Here is a 17,585-nt window from a genome sequence, read left to right as displayed (position 1 = left end):
ACTTGAAGTTGTAGCAAGAGCAATAAGACAACTGAAGTAGACCAAAGGGATATGAACTGTGGGCTTCAGGCACCACTACCACAAGCAAGTACGTTATAGAGAGATGGGAAAGATAGAAAAACTTAGTGACGCACACTGTGGAGGGAGGGGAACTGGAGACACAGCAGCCATGAGGACCAGGCTGATATGAGTGACCTATGTTGACACCTGATGTCTGGCTCATGCTGCCACTGTATGCCTTGTCTGGGTCCATGGTCCTACTGCAGCTGGGTCTGTGTTGATGTCCATGGCCCATGTTACCACTGAAGGCCATGTGGATGTGGTTTGGTCTGCAACCTGAGCCATATCGATGCCTCCGGGCCATGCTACCATCAGGGACCATATTGATATGAGTGGCCTGCATTGCAAACTAAGTCCACGGTGATGACTGTGATTCAGGCTATCTCCATGGACCTTAGAGTCCATGATTCTACTATAGGTTGGGGTTGAGTTATTTGTCCATGCTGTCACCAAAAACAATGTGGAAGCTCTTGGTCCATGCTGCCACTAACTGTAAAGAGCAAGGACTCCACTTTTGCAGTGATGCTGATGATTGCAGACACATAGTTGAGAAAGAGATACACGAAAGGCTTCTGTGACAACCCCTATCTTCCCCCAACCCAACCCTCAAAAAAGCCAGTAGCCTAAATAGGAAGCCATCAAAGAAGACTCTAAAAAATATATGATAAGATGCTAAAGTTAGCTCTCTATAATTGATGGCTTCTGGAAGGGGTGCAGGAGGAGTATGACCAAGTTATATTTAAAAGGCAGGCCACTGTGAGTTAGACCATACTCCACAAATCAGACTTTTTCAGCTTTTTCTTTTTACCTTTTTTTGGGGGAGGGACAGGGGGAGCCACAAGAGTAGAGGGGTGGACATGGAAGGACTGGGAAATGAGAATGTTTGGGGTGCATAATGTGAAATTCCCAAAGAATCAATAAAAAATATTATGTTAGAAAAAAAGACATCATGAAATTCCCTGGTAAAGGTATAAAACTATCACCCTGAATGAAGTAACCCAGACCCAAAAGGATAAACATAAAATATCAAATATACATCATATATGGATATTAGCTCTTGAGTCAATGACAAGCAAAATACAATTTGTAGGATCCAAAGGAGTTGAGGCGGGAGAAGATGTATCACCTTAGAAACAGGAAGTAGAATAGATAATTATAGAAGATGAGGGTGCTGGAGCAGGAGGAACACGTGGGGAAGGGGAGGGAGGAAGAGGACCAGGAAGAAATATTGGGAGAGACAGCCAAAATTAAGGTTCATTTGAGGAATAATATGGAATCCCAATACAGTAGAAGCTAAAATAGATGCATAAATAAAGGTGATCTACTTGAAATCTCAAAATGGGGAAAAAATGGAATGCCACCAGGCCTTCCTTGCTTCTATATGAAGCTTCCAGTATAGGGACAAATTACATCTGACTGAGTTGTCCCGTGGGAACCCCCAAACAACCGAGGGTACTGCTAAAGCTATACATAGAAATATAAACAGCAACCCAGCTACAAATGCTTTGATCTACAATGGCATCCTTCCTGCAAGGTATGGTAGGCCAATAGTGGCACACATCTTGTGGGAATAACCAACCAACAACTGCTTTGACCTGAGGCCTACTCAACAAAATGGAACCCATACTCGAACTCCATGGGTGACCAAGAACCTGAGTCTAGATAGCACAAAGATCTAAGGTAAAAACCAAATACTGCTTCTGCTCTACAAACAAACAAACAGAAGCAATGAAATGACTCCTAATGACATTCTACTATTCTCATAGATCAATCTCTTGCTCATTCATCAGCTGAGATTCTTCCTTCTGTAGCGGATGGAAACAAATACAGAGACTACAACCAGGCCATATTCAGAGAGTGAGAGATCTTGGAATACTCATCCATAAATGGGATATCTCTGTCAAATCATTCCCCTCATGGGTTCAGGGAGCCTTAGCAAAGAGGAGGTTGAAAGAGTGCAAGATTCAGAAGTGATGGACAACACCAAGGAAATGAGGCCTTCTAAACACAGCAGGGCCTACCACACAGAATCTTACAGAAACTGAGGCAGTGTTCACAGGGCCTGGCCTGCACCATATAGGATCCCAGAGCTAAAAGAAGTGGACATATGTCCCCATCATAACAGAGAAGTCATCTCTGATAGTCACTTGCAAATGAAGTGATTTGGTTTCCTTTAAATGGAGTATCACTGAAGAAACTACCTACTCCTAAGGGTAGGAAGCATGCCTAGCAGTGTGCAGCCCACAAAAAAAAAAGCATCTCTAAGGATTCCTGACTCATAATTTGATTCCTGACTCATATGTGTTGTGTCATAATTTTTTTTTAATTTTTAATTTTTTTCATCTTTTTTTTTAACCCTACAAGTCTTTCGGGTATACATTATAGCTTCCAGTTGAGTGGGTTGTTTTTTTGGGAGGGAGGAATCCTGAGTGTGCAAACAAGTGGTTCTCTGCATCTGTGTGTGTTTGTGTGTGTGTGTGTGTGTGTGTGTGTGTGTGTGTGTGTGTGTTTCTTATGCCTTTTCTTGGGCTCCTTTTATCCTGTTTGTTTGTTTTGTACCCTGTTCTATTCTATATTTTTCTATTCTATTCACCTTTATAAGTTTGTCTTTTTAATAGTGAGAGACAGAAAGGGGGTGAACCAGATGAAAGAGGAGGAGGTAGGGAGGATCTGGGAAGAATATAAGAAGGGAAAACTTTAATCTGGATATATTATGTGGGAAATTTTTTATTTTCAATAAAAATGAATGAATAAAATATCAAAAGATCACAAAAATAATTTATACTACTATGGATTATATGAATATAATGTTATTCATATAATAAGATTATATGCTCTTGGAAATAAATTTTATCATTAATTAAATTTAAAGATTTTTTTTTCTATACTTTACAGAGGTTTGTGTTTTCTGTGAAAATTTCATATTACTGGTTTTGTAGGTAAAATAACTTAAGAAAAAATTTTCTATATGACCTGAGTGAATGCAAGCATATACTATTCTTTACATAATCATAGCTAAATATTAAATTTTCATACACATTATCTAGGTGTATGCAAGATTTAGAAGACATAATGAACTGGAGAACTTATCAAACCTGGTTTTGAGACTTCAGTCCATCTGCCTACCTACCAGGTACATGACCTTGCAAAAATTCTTATCTACTCTAAGCCTTTAATTTCCTCCTCTCTCAAACAGACATCTGAAAAAATCATCATAAAGATTAAAGGAGAAATCACAAAGCCATATAAAGCACCAAAGAAGCATAGTGACCGCCTAAGAGGCATTCAACAAATATTTGAAGGGTTCTTCCTCTTCCTTCTTCTTCCAAAATAGAAATCTAATTGGCTATAAAAACGGGATATTGAAAGGCAATTGACAAATTGGGCAAAGCAGCACCACCAATTTTCTGCCTGAATCAGGAGTGTAAGTGTATGTGAGAGTGTGTGCAAGAACAGGAGCTGCATATCATGCTGTAATTTTACTTTTTCTGGCAATGGCTGCTCCCGTTAAATACCTCCCTTTCATTTTTATCTCAGTCCTACATTCAAGAAATTCCTTAATTTTTCGTTACCAAAGACTGTTTTATGAATTATTAACCATTTAGCAGCTTCATTAGAGCATGTCAGGATTAGTCACTCAGTGCTTCTAAAATGCGTAGCTACCTGAATTCTGCTACTCTGACACTGACTGTCAAAGAAAATTGGAGAGTTTTTCCCTTCTAAATGATTTCCTTATTGTGCACTTTGGGAGACTAATGGGCAGTGAGTTTCCATCCTTTCTCATCTGGAATTTTCCTTTAAGACATCCACTAAGAATTTGTATCACGTCTGCAATGATTTGAAAACCTAAGACTCTTAAAAAAAGATATTTTAAATTATTTCTACTTCTCCAAAATTGCTTTCAAAGAAGGAGCAGTGAAAAGAATAGCAATTTCTAACATACCAATGTGCACAGGCCAAAGCTTTGTTTGTCCTTCATTAAAAAAAAAAAAAAAAAAAAAAATTCCAGTTTCGCTTCTGAGTCTCACTGAAACCCTTACCAAGTTTTTGATATGGGGTTCGATGCTTTCTATAGCCTGTTTTGTTCTGTGAGCTCCTGTTTGGTTCCCGTGGAGTCCAAATGATGGTTGTAACTAAGTCCTCCTCCGTTCCTGCCTCTGAAAGAATAAGAAGTTAAAGGCAGTTGAGGTCTAAGAGAAAAAAATTCCAAACAACTATCCCTTAGCTGTGTATGTTTTAAATGCTAGTCAGTATATGTAAAATGTATTATTCCACTAGAGAAAGTCTATTCCTGCTGACTAAAACTTACCAACTGTTGTTGTTTTTTTCAATGTATACAGTGTCACTTCTTTAATCCCAGGACACATTCCATGACAGCAGCTGTAGCAATAATTCGGTGAAATACAGAATCATGCCTCTTTCCTCCCATCAGAGCCACTTTGGAGCTCACACTGCATCTAAATCTAGTTCATTCCTTCCAGGAGTTCCGCACTGCACAGCTCTTCATACACCCTGCTCCAACCCGAGGAAGGACTGAACAATTGGGGTCTACGTATGGCCAAGCTGACTTCTCCAAATTGGCATCTGAATCCTGAAAAAGGGCTGTAGAGCCATGGAAATGGCTAAGAAAGTTATCTTCATTACATAAATTATCAGCATTCACTCTCCAGTGGAACTACAAACACACAAATACAAGCCATGGTCTCAAGATGTGTTTCTTCTTTTGTTATTCATTGGTTCCTGCTCATTTTTCAAAGCTATTTCTCCATGTTTTCCATCAATAATAAATTTAAAATGAATTTGTTCAAGCTTGTGAATCCAGCATTTTTTTTAACCCACATTGTACTGACATAATAAAATGTCACAGATGGAGATTGTACAAAGCAGAGAGGGTTGTTGCCACAGTTCTAAACACTGGAAAGTTGAAGGTAAAAGTGTTACTATTTGGCGGGGCCCTTCTGGCTGTGTGCTTCATGTCACAGCAGACAGAGGGCAAACCACTCCCACAGCCCTGTCTACACAACAATCTAATTACGAGGGTTGAGCCCTCGTGACCTGCGGGTTAAGTTTTCTACACATGGATGTTTGAATATACATTTTCACCTTAGCAGCTCTTCCCAGAACTTGCCTCATCCATCACCTAGAAACTTCCATTTTAAAGAGATTCTCCAGCATGTGGATGGAGCTCATCTTATACCATATTTTTCAGTACCTCAAACATTTGAATGTTTCTGTTTTCTCACACAGTCTGGCCCTTCTTCCAGATCCCCTTTTTCTTTGAAAATGTGGCCAGTTCCATTTCTTCTTTTTGGTCTAAGTTCAAATATCACCAGTCTAGAGAAATCACCTCAGGAGGTAGAGGCAACCCCCTCCTCTTCTTGTTCTCTAACATGCAGATTAGCCTACCGCCACCGGGCAATGCTTAGTTATGACAGCACAAGTCATAAACCACCTATCCTTGACAAGGCTCGACTGTGAGTGTGTGAATATCCTCAGTCATAAACGAAGAAAATACTAAAATTTTGTATTCACTAACTTTACACCTAATCTTAACATAAACCTGCATACAGACTTTTCATTGCTTTGAACATGCATTTTAACTATCAGGAAGACATAAACACTACATTTTGTGCAAGGCTTCTATGCACAAGTTGGCAGGCATACACCTCAAATCACAAATGAATTATCATGAATCAGACCTGACCATTTAAGCAAGAGGGAGGGTATTCTAGAATTAGATTCTAGAATTATATTTTAATTCTAGAATTGAAACCTATGCTTTAATCAGAATGCTTTAAACTCTGTGCCAAGAAGTATTTTCTTGATGTTTATTATAATAGCAATAAAAAAATCTGTTTATTTCAAGCACTCAGCTTCTCGATAGCACTAAAGGTAAAAGGACTTCTGCTGACTTCTGTTAGAGCAATACTGTTACAGGATTCTCATATTTCTCCTATGCTTGGGGACATGGAAAATGAACATCTTTCTGACTATAAATTAGAGATGCGGGGACACTGGATGTATCTGTGCTGAGGAAGCAAGGATGACAGGAAAGAGTGAAAGGCCCCTGTGGCTTCCTCAAGCCCCCTGTGTGGTAGAGAATACCATAAATATATGAATAGTATATCTGTACTGTGGGACCTTAGCATAGACACACAAGAACGGCGTGAGAGAAATAGGCACCAGGCATGTTAAAGAGCCAATCACTTTGGGTACAATGTGGACTTGACGGGGGGGATAGTCTCCTTTTTCCTGCTTGGGGACAGCAAGTTTCTCAGTCCTCTGACAATTCTACTTCCCATTACCATGCTCTTCACCTCTTTATTAAAGCGCTAGTGTGCAAGTGATCATTCCTAATAATAGGCTCTTCACGATTAAAAGTGGCCTTTTTTCATTTTTCACCAAATTATGAAATAGCTTCCCATTATAAGTTAGGTTCTGTATATTCCAGCCAAGACTTTTCTCTCATCTTAACATGCTCAGCTTTAAATGGGCCTCTAATGTATAATTTTATTGTTTGAGCGTATCCTTTTCTTTTGTGATTTACGTTTCTTTATAGCTGGTTAGACAGCTCTTTGTGATCTTTTGATGAGAGATTTTACATAAATAAAATTGACTGAGAAGAAAGACCTTGGTTGTGGCCTTAGAGGATGCACCAAACTCTCTATGTCAAAGATCAAGATTTAGATCTCACATGAAAGACTTGAAGAATTCTCCTACTTTCCTTATTTATAAATTTATTGTAAATTTCAGATTGAAGTTCATAATCTTACCCTATTATGGATATAAGCTGATGCAGGAAAGGGAATTTTCACCAAAATATATTGAGCTGACACGGCTATAGCAAGTGAGTAATCATAACGATTATGCTGATTGAATTCAACACCATTTAGTCAGGAAGCTTCCAATTAAAAATAACAACGCATATTTTATATTTAGAATGAACAAACGAAGAGGGGCCAGTCATCTTGAAATTAACAATTATCTGAAAACTCTGAAAAGTTAGTTATTTCCAAAACATTTTAACCTTTCCTTATTTACATCTTACACTTATGATTAAATAAATGTAAAGCAATCCATCAGTTTTAACAATTAGTGAATCATAGAAGTGACCCAAGCAAATCTCTCCTTGCTTCCTGCTCAAATGTCCAGGAATGACTTCATGTTCGTCTTTTTCCTCCCATCCAGCACACTGTTGGCAAGGTACTGCATACTTAACACAGGGAACCGGAGCTTTTTTAGGGAACCTTAGAAAAATAAAATCTGCTTGTGCATTGCTTTTCATTTCTTCCTTTACAGCAACTGTAAATTTTAGTAGCAAAGGTGGTATTACTAACAACTGTTTTATTTATTTCATTTCATTGTATGTGGTTGAATGCTGTGTCTGCATGTATGTCTATGTAGCACATACATGTATGTTGCCTATGGAGGCCACAAGAGGGGACTGTAGCTCTCAGAACTGGAGTTACAAGTGGTCACATGAGTCACATGAGCTACCATGTGAGTGCTGAGAACTGAACCTGAGTCCTCTAGAAGATCAGCCAGTCTCCGCAAGCACGGACTCCTCGTAACTGCATTGCGCACTGTGCCTTGTGGATTAAAATCATTGCTTTGTTCAAACAAAGAAGTATATGATACGGTGCAATGGTGAACCATCTCAAAGAAGCATCTAACCTAAGTTAGGATTTGGGTTGGAAAACTCCATGACTTAATTTTGAAATATACTGAATACGGAATGTTGGCAGGCACTCTCAGGAAAGAGTTCAAATATAGATGAGAGTCTCAAGTTAAAGCATTGTACTTGCTTTGCAAACAAGAAGACCTAAGTTCAGTCCCAGTGTAGTGACAGTCATGATGCCAGCTCTGGAATACAGAAGGAGGAGAGAAATGCAAGCCCCCATCAATAATCTCAGAGGCTCAGTCAAGCATTCATTAAAAACTCCTTTCATTCACTTAATCATGCAGACTGTTATATTTCTTTTGCATTATGCTAATTAGCTATTGTCGTCTTCACACAGGATAATCTGGGGGAAAAACTTCAGCTGAAAAACTGCCTTCATTAGATAGGACTGTTGGCATGTCTGTGGCATCTTCTTGATTAGTGATTGGCATGTGTGGTAGTTTGAGTGAAATTGCCGCCATAGGCTCATAGGAAATGGCACTGCTTAGAGCGGTGGCCTGGTTGGAGGAAGTGTGTCACAGGGGGTTGGCTGTGAGGTTTCAGATGCTCCAGCCAGGCCAAGCAACTTCTCTGGGCTCTCTTCAAGCAGCTCCACTCCTGCCTGCAGCCTGCCTGCCCCTCCCGCCATGATGACGACGGACTACACCTCTGAAAAGTGCGCAGGCCCGTTAGTGCCTTCCCTTAGAACAGTCGCCTTGGTGGTAATCCCTTACCAGAAAGAAAAACCCTAACTAAGACAGCATAGGAGGCCCCAGCCGGGGTATGCAGCCTACCTTAAGAGCAGTCTATTTCCCCAGTGAGATGCTCTTAGAGGAAACCATGCTTGGGGGGGGGGGGGGGCTTGTGTCTATTTCTTCTTTCAGCTCTGGGACCACAACAGGTGCAGCCCCACGCAGGCTCTGTGCTTGCTGGCTCAGTCTCTGTGAGTTCGTGAATGTCCTGCTGTGTTTAGCAGCTCTTTTTTCTGTGGTTCTATCCAATTTATAAAATTTTAAAGTAATGGCATCCTTTCAAAATTAAACAATTCAAGCTTTATTCAAACACCCTGGATGAAAATGGAAAATTGTAAAACGTTAAATTCAAAGAACATGCACAAAAAACACGATACATATAAAACTACAAATTCTTTACTAATCCCTGGTTTACTTTACATTTTATATGTCATAGATGATACATTGATTTTCATCTTATTAATATTGGTGGCTTTAAAACACTTTGTTTTTCTTCAGGTTTTTAGCTATTATTTTATCATAACAGAATTGAAATTATAAATACATTATTGGATAATAAAGTGAATATGACAATGCATACATTGCAGAGAATTTTTTAATTAAAAACGTAATTACTTAAAGCTAGATTTATAGTGACGTCTCAAGGGAAAAATTCACGTTAGAGGTTGTATAGTAGTAATCCAGTTTGAGACTTTTGGAAAACTTGTTTGCTCTCCACGTAGCACAGAAAGTTTCGTGTGAGTATGCTAAAGCAAAACATATAATTCTCCTTGTTCATACCCTATACTGTAAGAATGATTTCAGGGTAGATGTTTATGAATAATATTAACTAATCCAGTGAAAGTAGTTTTGAAGCCGTAGGAAAGTCTACACTGGTAAAATGTCCTAAGGTGTTATGCAAAGTTCACGTCTTATTTTAAGTGAATTTCCACTCCGTTTCATGGTAGGATTTGTTCTACAACCATGTAGGCCAAGGATGGCATAGCCACACTTAGTCAATAGTAACCCTTTCTCAGTCATTGGCAGAAAAGATTGAGAAAAAAGAAAAATAAATATTAATGATAATTAAATGCTTCATCCCAGTGACAGGGGTGAAGGGGCAGGTGCTAGTTACAGACATAGTAAAGGTGGCAGAGGTGTCCTTTTCCTTGTTTCCAGGCAAGAATGACATATTGTTATAGCAGCCATATGGCTATGTCTCACTGCTAATCAGCCTCAAAGATCTCCACAGAAGGTTCTATCTCTTCAAAAAGACAGAGAAAGAACTAAAGAATTGCAAGCAGAACTACCAGCTTCCTTCTCGATTTCCCATTAGCTGGACGGTTATGAAAATTTAGATGACTCATTTCTACTCCATGCACTGTGGTAACTGTAGCAAAAGAGAGCTGGGCTAGATCGCGTCTAAAGCACATATGGCTAAAATTCTATAAGTCTATTTTGCTATTTTATATTGAATAAAAGCATCAACCCGGTTTATTAAAAAGTTGTACCCAGGGCCAGAAGGACAGTGTAGTGGGTAAAGATGCTTGCAGCCAAACCTGACAACCTGAGCTCTCTTCCTTGGGTCCATTTGGCAAAAGAAGGAAAACAGCTTCTGAAAGTTGTCCTCTGGGTTATGGAGACACGGTTTAGCTGTTAAGAGCACTAGCTGCTCTTCCAGAGGTCCTGAGTTCAATTCCCAGCAGCCACAAGTTGAGTCACACCATCTGTAATGAGATCCGACTCCCTCTTCTGGTGTGTAGTTGTGACGGAGCACTCATGCATAGAGTACACTAATAAGTCAATCTTTTTAAAGCTGTCCTCTGACTCCACAGGCATGTGTGCGTGTGTGCGCACATGCACACACATAAGTAAGTAAATGAATATTTTAAAATTAATGTAAAGTCCTATACCCCACAAATGTGCAATTGAGAATTTATTGTGTTTTTCTTCGTGTGTGTGTGTGTGTGTGTGTGTGTGTGTGCTGAAGAATATATATATCCAACACCAAAAGACAAATTTTGACTACCAACTTTTGAGGAAGGCGATGTTAACACTTTTACCCTTCCATTTAGCTTTTCTTTACCCCCAACTTCTACCTTTACTGGGAATATTATCACTGTTATATCATAATTATATCTTCCAGATTATCTGTAATGAATGAGAGAAGAAGAAATGAATAATAAAATAAAATAAACCTGCCATCTTAGAGGGAAGCTCATAAAGGCAAAATATGTAGAACAGTGGTGAAAAAACAGGGAGTTCTGCGGGGAAGTAAGACATTCTGTCCAGCAAGGGAGCATCTTAAGCTTGGGAAGTCCGAAACTCAAAGAGGCAAAGAAGTTCTCATGGCCCCAACATAAACCCAGATACACTAAACCTGTTAGAAGAGAAAGTGGGGAGGAGCCCTGAACTCATTGGCACAGGAGACAACTTCCTGAACAGAACACCGACAGCACAGGCTCTAAGATCAACAGTCAGTAATGGGACCTCATGAAACTGAAAAGCTTCTGTAAAGCAAAGGACATTGTCATCAAAACAAAATGAATGCCTACAGACTGGGAAAGGATCTTCACCATCCCTTTATCTGACAGAGGCTGATATCCAGAATATACAAAGAACTAAAGAAGTTAAAAAGCAATAAATCAGTTAATCTAATTTAAAAAATGGGTTACAGAGCTAAACAGAAATCTCTGTAGAGGAATATCGAGTGGTAGAGAAACAATTAAAGAAATGCTCAAAGTCCTAAATCATCAGGGAAATGCAAATCAAAACGACCCTGAGACTTCACCGTACACCCACCAGAATGGCTAAGATCAAAAACTCAAGTGACAATACATACTGGAGAGGATGTGGAGAAAGCGGAACCCTCCTCCATTGCTGATGGGAATGTAAACTTGTACAACCACTTTGGAAATCAATCTGGCACTTTCTCAGACAATTAGGAACAGCGCTTCCTCAAGATCCAGCCATACAACTCCTAGGCATATATCCAAAAGAGGCTCAAGTACTCAACAAGGACATTTGCTCAACCATGTTCGTAGCAGGTTTATTTGTAACAGCCAGAATCTGGAAACAACCCAGATGTTCCTCAGTTGAGGAATGGATACAGAAATTGTGGTACATTTACACAATGGAATAAACAGGGAAATCATGAAATTTGTAGGCAAATGGTGGGATCTAGAAAAGATCACCCTGAGTGAGGTAACCCAGAAGCAGAAAGACACACATGGTAAATACTCATAAGTGGATACTAGACATATTATATAGGATAAACGTACTAAAATCTATACATTTTAAGGAAGCTAAGCAAGAAGGAGGACCTTGGGTGAGATAATCAATCCTCACTCAGAAAGACAAATGGGACAGACATTGGAAGAGAGAGAAAACAGGAAACAAAATGGGAGCTTATCACAGAGGTCCTCTGAAAGACTCTACCCAGTAAGGTATCAAAGCAGATGCTGACACTCATAGCCAAACTTTGGACAGAGTTCAGGGAATCTTATGAAAGAAGGGGGAGATAGAAAGACCTGGAGGGGACAGGAGCTCCACAAGAAGAGCAACAGAACCAAAATATCTGGGCACAGGTGTCTTTTCTGAGACTGATATTCCAACCAAAGACCATTCATGGAGATAACCTAGAACCCCTGCTCAGATGTAGCCATGGCAGCTCAGTATCCAAGTGGGTCCCTTAGTAAAGGGAACAGGGACTGTCTCTGATATGAACTCTGTGGCTAACTCTTTGATCACCTCCCCCTGAGGGGGGAACACTCTTACCAGGCCACAGAGGAAGACAATTCAGCCATTCCTGATGAGACCTGGTAGGCTAGGATCAGATGGTAGGAGAGGACACCTCCCTTATCAGTGGACTTGGAGAGGGGCAGGGAGGAGATGAGGGAGGGTATGTTTGGGAAAGAAAGAGGGAGGAGGCTACAGCTGGGATACAAAGTGAATAAACTATAATTAATATAAACAATATAAATTAAATTTTTAAAAAATGTCCTTAAGGTGAGGCAGTGTGATGCTGCCCTGTAATCCCAGCACTCTGGGAGGCAGAGGAAGGCAGATCTCTATGAGTTCAAGGCCAGCCTGGTCTACAAAGGGAGTCCAGGACTGCCAAGGCTACACAGAGAAACCGTGTCTTGAAAGAAAGCAAACAAAACAAAACAAAAACAGACAAACAAAAGAAATTCTCAAAACCAACCAAATGGTATGTCCCTCTGAGTATACAAGCTGTGAGATCTGGAGAGAGACAGTCAGACAAGGTGAGCCTCCAGAAGAAGCTGAGCCCAGCCAAGCTACCTGACAGCAGAATTTGGAGGAGCGGAGTTTCCCGTGGACCTGACAACCTTTCCAGGAGCACTGCCACACAGTAGTTTAGGAGGGGTCATCGTCACTCTGTACTTCAGGCCAAACAGCACCAGTTCTACCGGGCATGCCATCAGCAACGAGGTAACCTGTCCATAGTGTTTGGAACTCTGAGTGTGCTCCAGTCATTTCCATCTACTAGGTATGCACCCCGTGTCTTAGGACTCTTAGTCCTGGAATGGAGAACGCCACACTGCCCACAGTCAGTAATCTGTAAGTATGTGACGATACAGAAGGATCAGTGCTGCTGGCGCCATTCTCAATAACAGTGTTGTGGATCTGTGCAGATAGCCCAGCTCCCTTCATCCCCGAATGCCATTACGCTGAGAGGAGGGCTCCATGTCATCTCCAGGCGTTTCTTATGTCGCCAGACTAAAGCAGTTTAAATATAGCTACCCATAGGTAGCTAGGATTGTCAGCTGGTAGCTGCTACAACATAGTATCAACACAAAATAGCAGGGCAAACAGAAATGTAATGAGGTCATGGTTCTAAAGGTGGGAAATGCAAAACTGATTGTTTGCATCTAATGAGGGCCTTCTTGTTTCATTGTAAGACAGCAGAGAAAACCACATTACAAAAAAAAAATATACACAAGAAAAACCAAGATAAATATTTTTGCAGTTTTTTTATTTATTTAATACACTTTATTAATTTTGTATCCCCCCATACGCCCCTCCCTCCTCCCCTCCCGTTTTTAACATATCTGCTGCCACAATAACTAACCTGTTTCTGTAGTGCTGTCATTTAAATGCCCATTAATAAAGAGGCTTCATGGCATAATTACTTATTAAAATACTTATTTTTAACCTGTTAACTTGTGAAGTAAATTTTCAAAATATGAACTTCTAAAACATGTCAGACGACTTAATAGGTTTTGCTCTTCTTTTGTTACCTATTCCTTACATCTGTCTTTATGTCTTAGAATCACCACTGCTGTGATCAAACACTGTGACAAAAATAAGCTGGGGAGGACGGGGAGGATGGGGCTTGTCTCACCCACAGTTCTGCAGCAAAGCAGAAAGGGCAGGAATCCAGGAATCGAGGCACAGTGGGAAGCTGTAGGCAGGAACTGAGGCAGAGGCCATGAAAGAGGTGGCTTGTTCCTTACAGTTTGCTCAGTCTTTTCTTGCTAAACCTAGAATCACCAGCCCAGGGATGGCACCATCCACAAAGGGCCGGGCCCTCTCCCCATCAGTCACTAATTAACAAAATGCCTTTCAACTGAATCTTTTGGAGGCATTTTCTCAATGGAGGTTCCCTCCTTTCAGATAACCCTAGCTTGTGTCAACTTGTGACATAAAACTAGCCCACACAGTTGGTGCCAATATTTCCCACACATTTTTACATGCAAATGTATGACGGGGAACTTGCATCAGAGAAAACTGACTTAGGAGTTCTTTTACTTGGTGAGAGATTTCCTACTAGATTCCACAACAACATTCTGAGAAAATGATTGTAGAGATCAGAATAATATAGTGTATTATTTAATTACAAATGTCAGAACAGAGGTCAACCAAATTCCCACTCATTCCTCCTGAGGCCAAAGCCTTGGGTCCGTCTCCCTGACTGACCCTGTGGCCTTATGTCTGGTGCGAGTAAGCCAGAAGGCCTTCACATTGCTGTGGAAGCAGTCTCTGAACCCCTAACCACACAACCCGGAAAATCTTTTCTTTTGCCTTGTTGGGTCTCTTATAGAACACAGTTTTTCTAAATACATACATCTCTTCTGTGCCTACTACCTAATAAGCCAGGCCTGATTTCCTTCAGGCCTTTGGTTTATATAGGCTAACACTTATTTTCATGGCTGATTAATGGTTCTGATTAGTCCTAGAAGCAGGAAATCCAATATCCCTAAGGGGAACCCTAAAGATGCAGATAACCATGAATTCAAGGAGGCCTATTCAGAAAAGAAATCAATGGAGAAAGGAGGCAATGTTAAGGCGGACAACATCCTACCAGTTCCTAAAGCAAGTGCTTAGACAGCCAGAGTGGAAGGGGGGAGGCTAACAGAGGCTGCATTCAGAGCACCACACTGCTGTCTCACCACCCTAAGAGCCGGCTCTAACAAACCCCTTCCCAGCGTGCAAATTTAAAGCTTCCTTTTTGTGAATTTGAACTGGTTTATTGCCCAGAAAGCAAGCTTCACCCCTCTCTCTCTCTCTCTCAATCTCTCTCTCTCTCTCTCTCTCTCTCTCTCTCTCTCTCTCTCTCCTCTCTCACTCACTCTCTCCTTTCACCAAGATTACCCCTCAGGTTGAACTCATGTCTGGGGGCTGATGGGAAGGAATTTCACAGAAATTCTGCAATGCCATAATGGAGGCATCATCAGAGTGAGGTCATGATTCTGAACTCTTTTAGGAAAGAACACTAGTTTTGCACACATAGCTCGTGTGAGTACAGTGAAAGTGTTGGCTTTTAGATGATCATTTACAGCATTCTCAATCTTCCCACTGCTATGACCCCTTAACACAGTTCCTCATGTTATGATGACATAACTTTTTTTGCTTAGTTTATTTATTTACTTTACATCCCAATCATAGCCCCCTCCCTCCCTCTTCCTTCCTATCCTCCTCCCCCACCCCTCAGAAAAGGGGAGACCTCCGCACCTACCCATCCCAGCACATCAAGTCTCATCAGGATGGAGCACATTCTCTTCCGCAGTGGCCTGGAAAGGCAGCCCAGTCAAGGGGAAATGACTGAAAAGAAAAAGAGCCCTTGTCAGAGGCAGCCGCAGCTTCCCTCACTAGGGAACCCACATGGAGACCAAGATACCCATCGGGCACATATGTGTAGGCGCCCTATGTCCAGTCCACACATGGTCCATGGTTGGCGTTTCGGTACCCACAAGCCTCCCTGGGCCCGTTAGTGGGCACTGTCGGTCTCCTCATGGAGCTCCTGTCCCTTCTGGGTCCTTCTGTCCTTTCCCCCCTCTTTCCCACAAGGCTCCATCCAGTGTTCGGCTGTGAGTCTCAGCATCTGTTTCCATCTGTTGCTGGGTGGAGCCTCTCAGTGAACAACTATGTTAAGTATGAAATTATTTTTATTGCTACTTCAAAACTGTAATTGTGTTGCTATTATGAAACAAAACGTAAATATTTGTAGTTTCTGATGCTCTTAGGCGACTCCAGTGAAAACACTGTGGGTCTTAGACCCCCAAAGGGGTTGTGACCCACAGGTTGAGAACTACTTATCATTATTTTTAGAGGTAGGTAGAATGGAGTTTTTAAATCCAACCAGTATAACTCTTCCTTAGTCACTATGTCCTATGGGTTAATTCCTTACAGAGAAATGACAATTGCAGCCCTTTCTAGAAATGTGTGTTTCCTAGAAATGTCAGCTATACTACACACGTGAAGCTTCACTAACATGGATGCCTAAACAAGATCCCAACATAAAGACTAAATGTGCAAGAGAAGACTCTTACAAGGAGGCCACAATCCTAGACAAAGTGTCTAGACAACTAAGGTATGCTGAGACCCACCCGAGGAAGACCCATCCAATCGGTTATCCAATATTAAACTGCCAGCCCTGAAAGTCTTCACATGCAAGTAGAGTCATAGACTGAGAAGCTTATATTTATATGTTTAGAAATATATCTATTTTATATATTCACACATGTTCTCACATGCAAACACACCAAGAGTTAAAGGGGGGGAAAAGGCCATGAAATTGAAAGGCAGTGGTTGTAGGGGGGATTGGAGGGAAGAAAGGGAAGGAAGAAAATGGTGAAACTATATTATATTCTTAAAAATTAACTGTATGTATAAATTAAAAAATATTACTAAAAAATAATTCTAGGTTAAAATGTGTATCTGCACAAATACAAATTATATTTGAGGTATATATGTTTTTTATATCTGTGTTGAAAGTTTACCAAGCCTTTATTTTATGTAAATAGTAGAAGGGCTCATTTCTTACTGAAAACAAGCACGTGATGGATAAGACAAGCCAGGCTGTTTTGAACTGTTTGGTACTGCTTATTGGCATACCCATCAGTACCAGCCACATGCAGAAACTGGCATCTCCATGCCAATAGGAGTGTTTGTGACCCCGACTAAATGCCTGATTGGAACAAGTGAGTGTGCTCCCGTGCAGTCTCCAGAGACACCCAAGCCTTAACTTCCATACTCCAGTTACACTAAGCAAATGAATGAACTTGAAAAAAAGCAGTGACAGCCTCAACACTAGGGGGAGCAGGCTCAAGTTTAACACCTCAGGTTCAGAACACGACATGAGAGGCTCACCTTGTCCAGCCCAGTGGGCTCCACTTAAAGCCCGGCAAGGATGTTTCAGAGCAGAACTTTCAGGTGATGATGTAGTAATACTGCGCTCCTTAGGGCTTCCAAGCTGAGATGCTACCACACAGTAGACAGCCTGAGTACAAGAGACCGTGTCTTAAAATTTAAAGAGTCTAAGGAAATGGCTCAGGAGGTAAAGCACTGGCTGTGCAAGGGTGCCTACCTGAGTCCACATCTGGGATGGGCACATCATTCAGGTGAGACCGTGGCTCGCAGCACTTCTAGGAGGGAAAGAAAATGGGTTTCTAGGCTACAGAAAAAGCAACTAAGTTTCCTTTGCCTTCCTTTAGTTAGCGCAATATAAGAACATGCCTTTGGAATGGCTACAGCCATTGTGACTATCCAAAGAAAGGAGCCCGCCTGATCCCAATACCGCAAGCATCAGAGACTAGCAGGGCCAGCTGTCTGGTGCAATCACAAACCACGGGCTAACACAAAGACACACAGAGCTTGTTAGGATCCAAAGC

General features: G+C 41.0%; 1 long non-coding RNA gene across 1 annotated transcript; it reads right to left on the bottom strand.

Annotated features, from left to right (window-relative positions):
• Positions 1-4,125: 4,125 nt before the first annotated feature.
• LOC132654575 (uncharacterized) lies at positions 4,126-17,181 on the bottom strand. Its single transcript, XR_009592198.1, has 3 exons — positions 17,065-17,181; positions 15,431-15,516; positions 4,126-4,217 (listed from the first exon to the last, which is right to left on the bottom strand). It is a non-coding gene; the product is annotated as an uncharacterized LOC132654575 (long non-coding RNA).
• Between the last annotated feature and the right edge of the window lie 404 nt (positions 17,182-17,585).

The sequence above is a fragment of the Meriones unguiculatus genome, chromosome 6 (assembly GCF_030254825.1).
Source record: "Meriones unguiculatus strain TT.TT164.6M chromosome 6, Bangor_MerUng_6.1, whole genome shotgun sequence".
Taxonomy (NCBI): domain Eukaryota; kingdom Metazoa; phylum Chordata; class Mammalia; order Rodentia; family Muridae; genus Meriones; species Meriones unguiculatus.
Note: the sequence above shows the minus strand (reverse complement) of the source record. Positions and strands in the feature narration are given on the sequence as shown.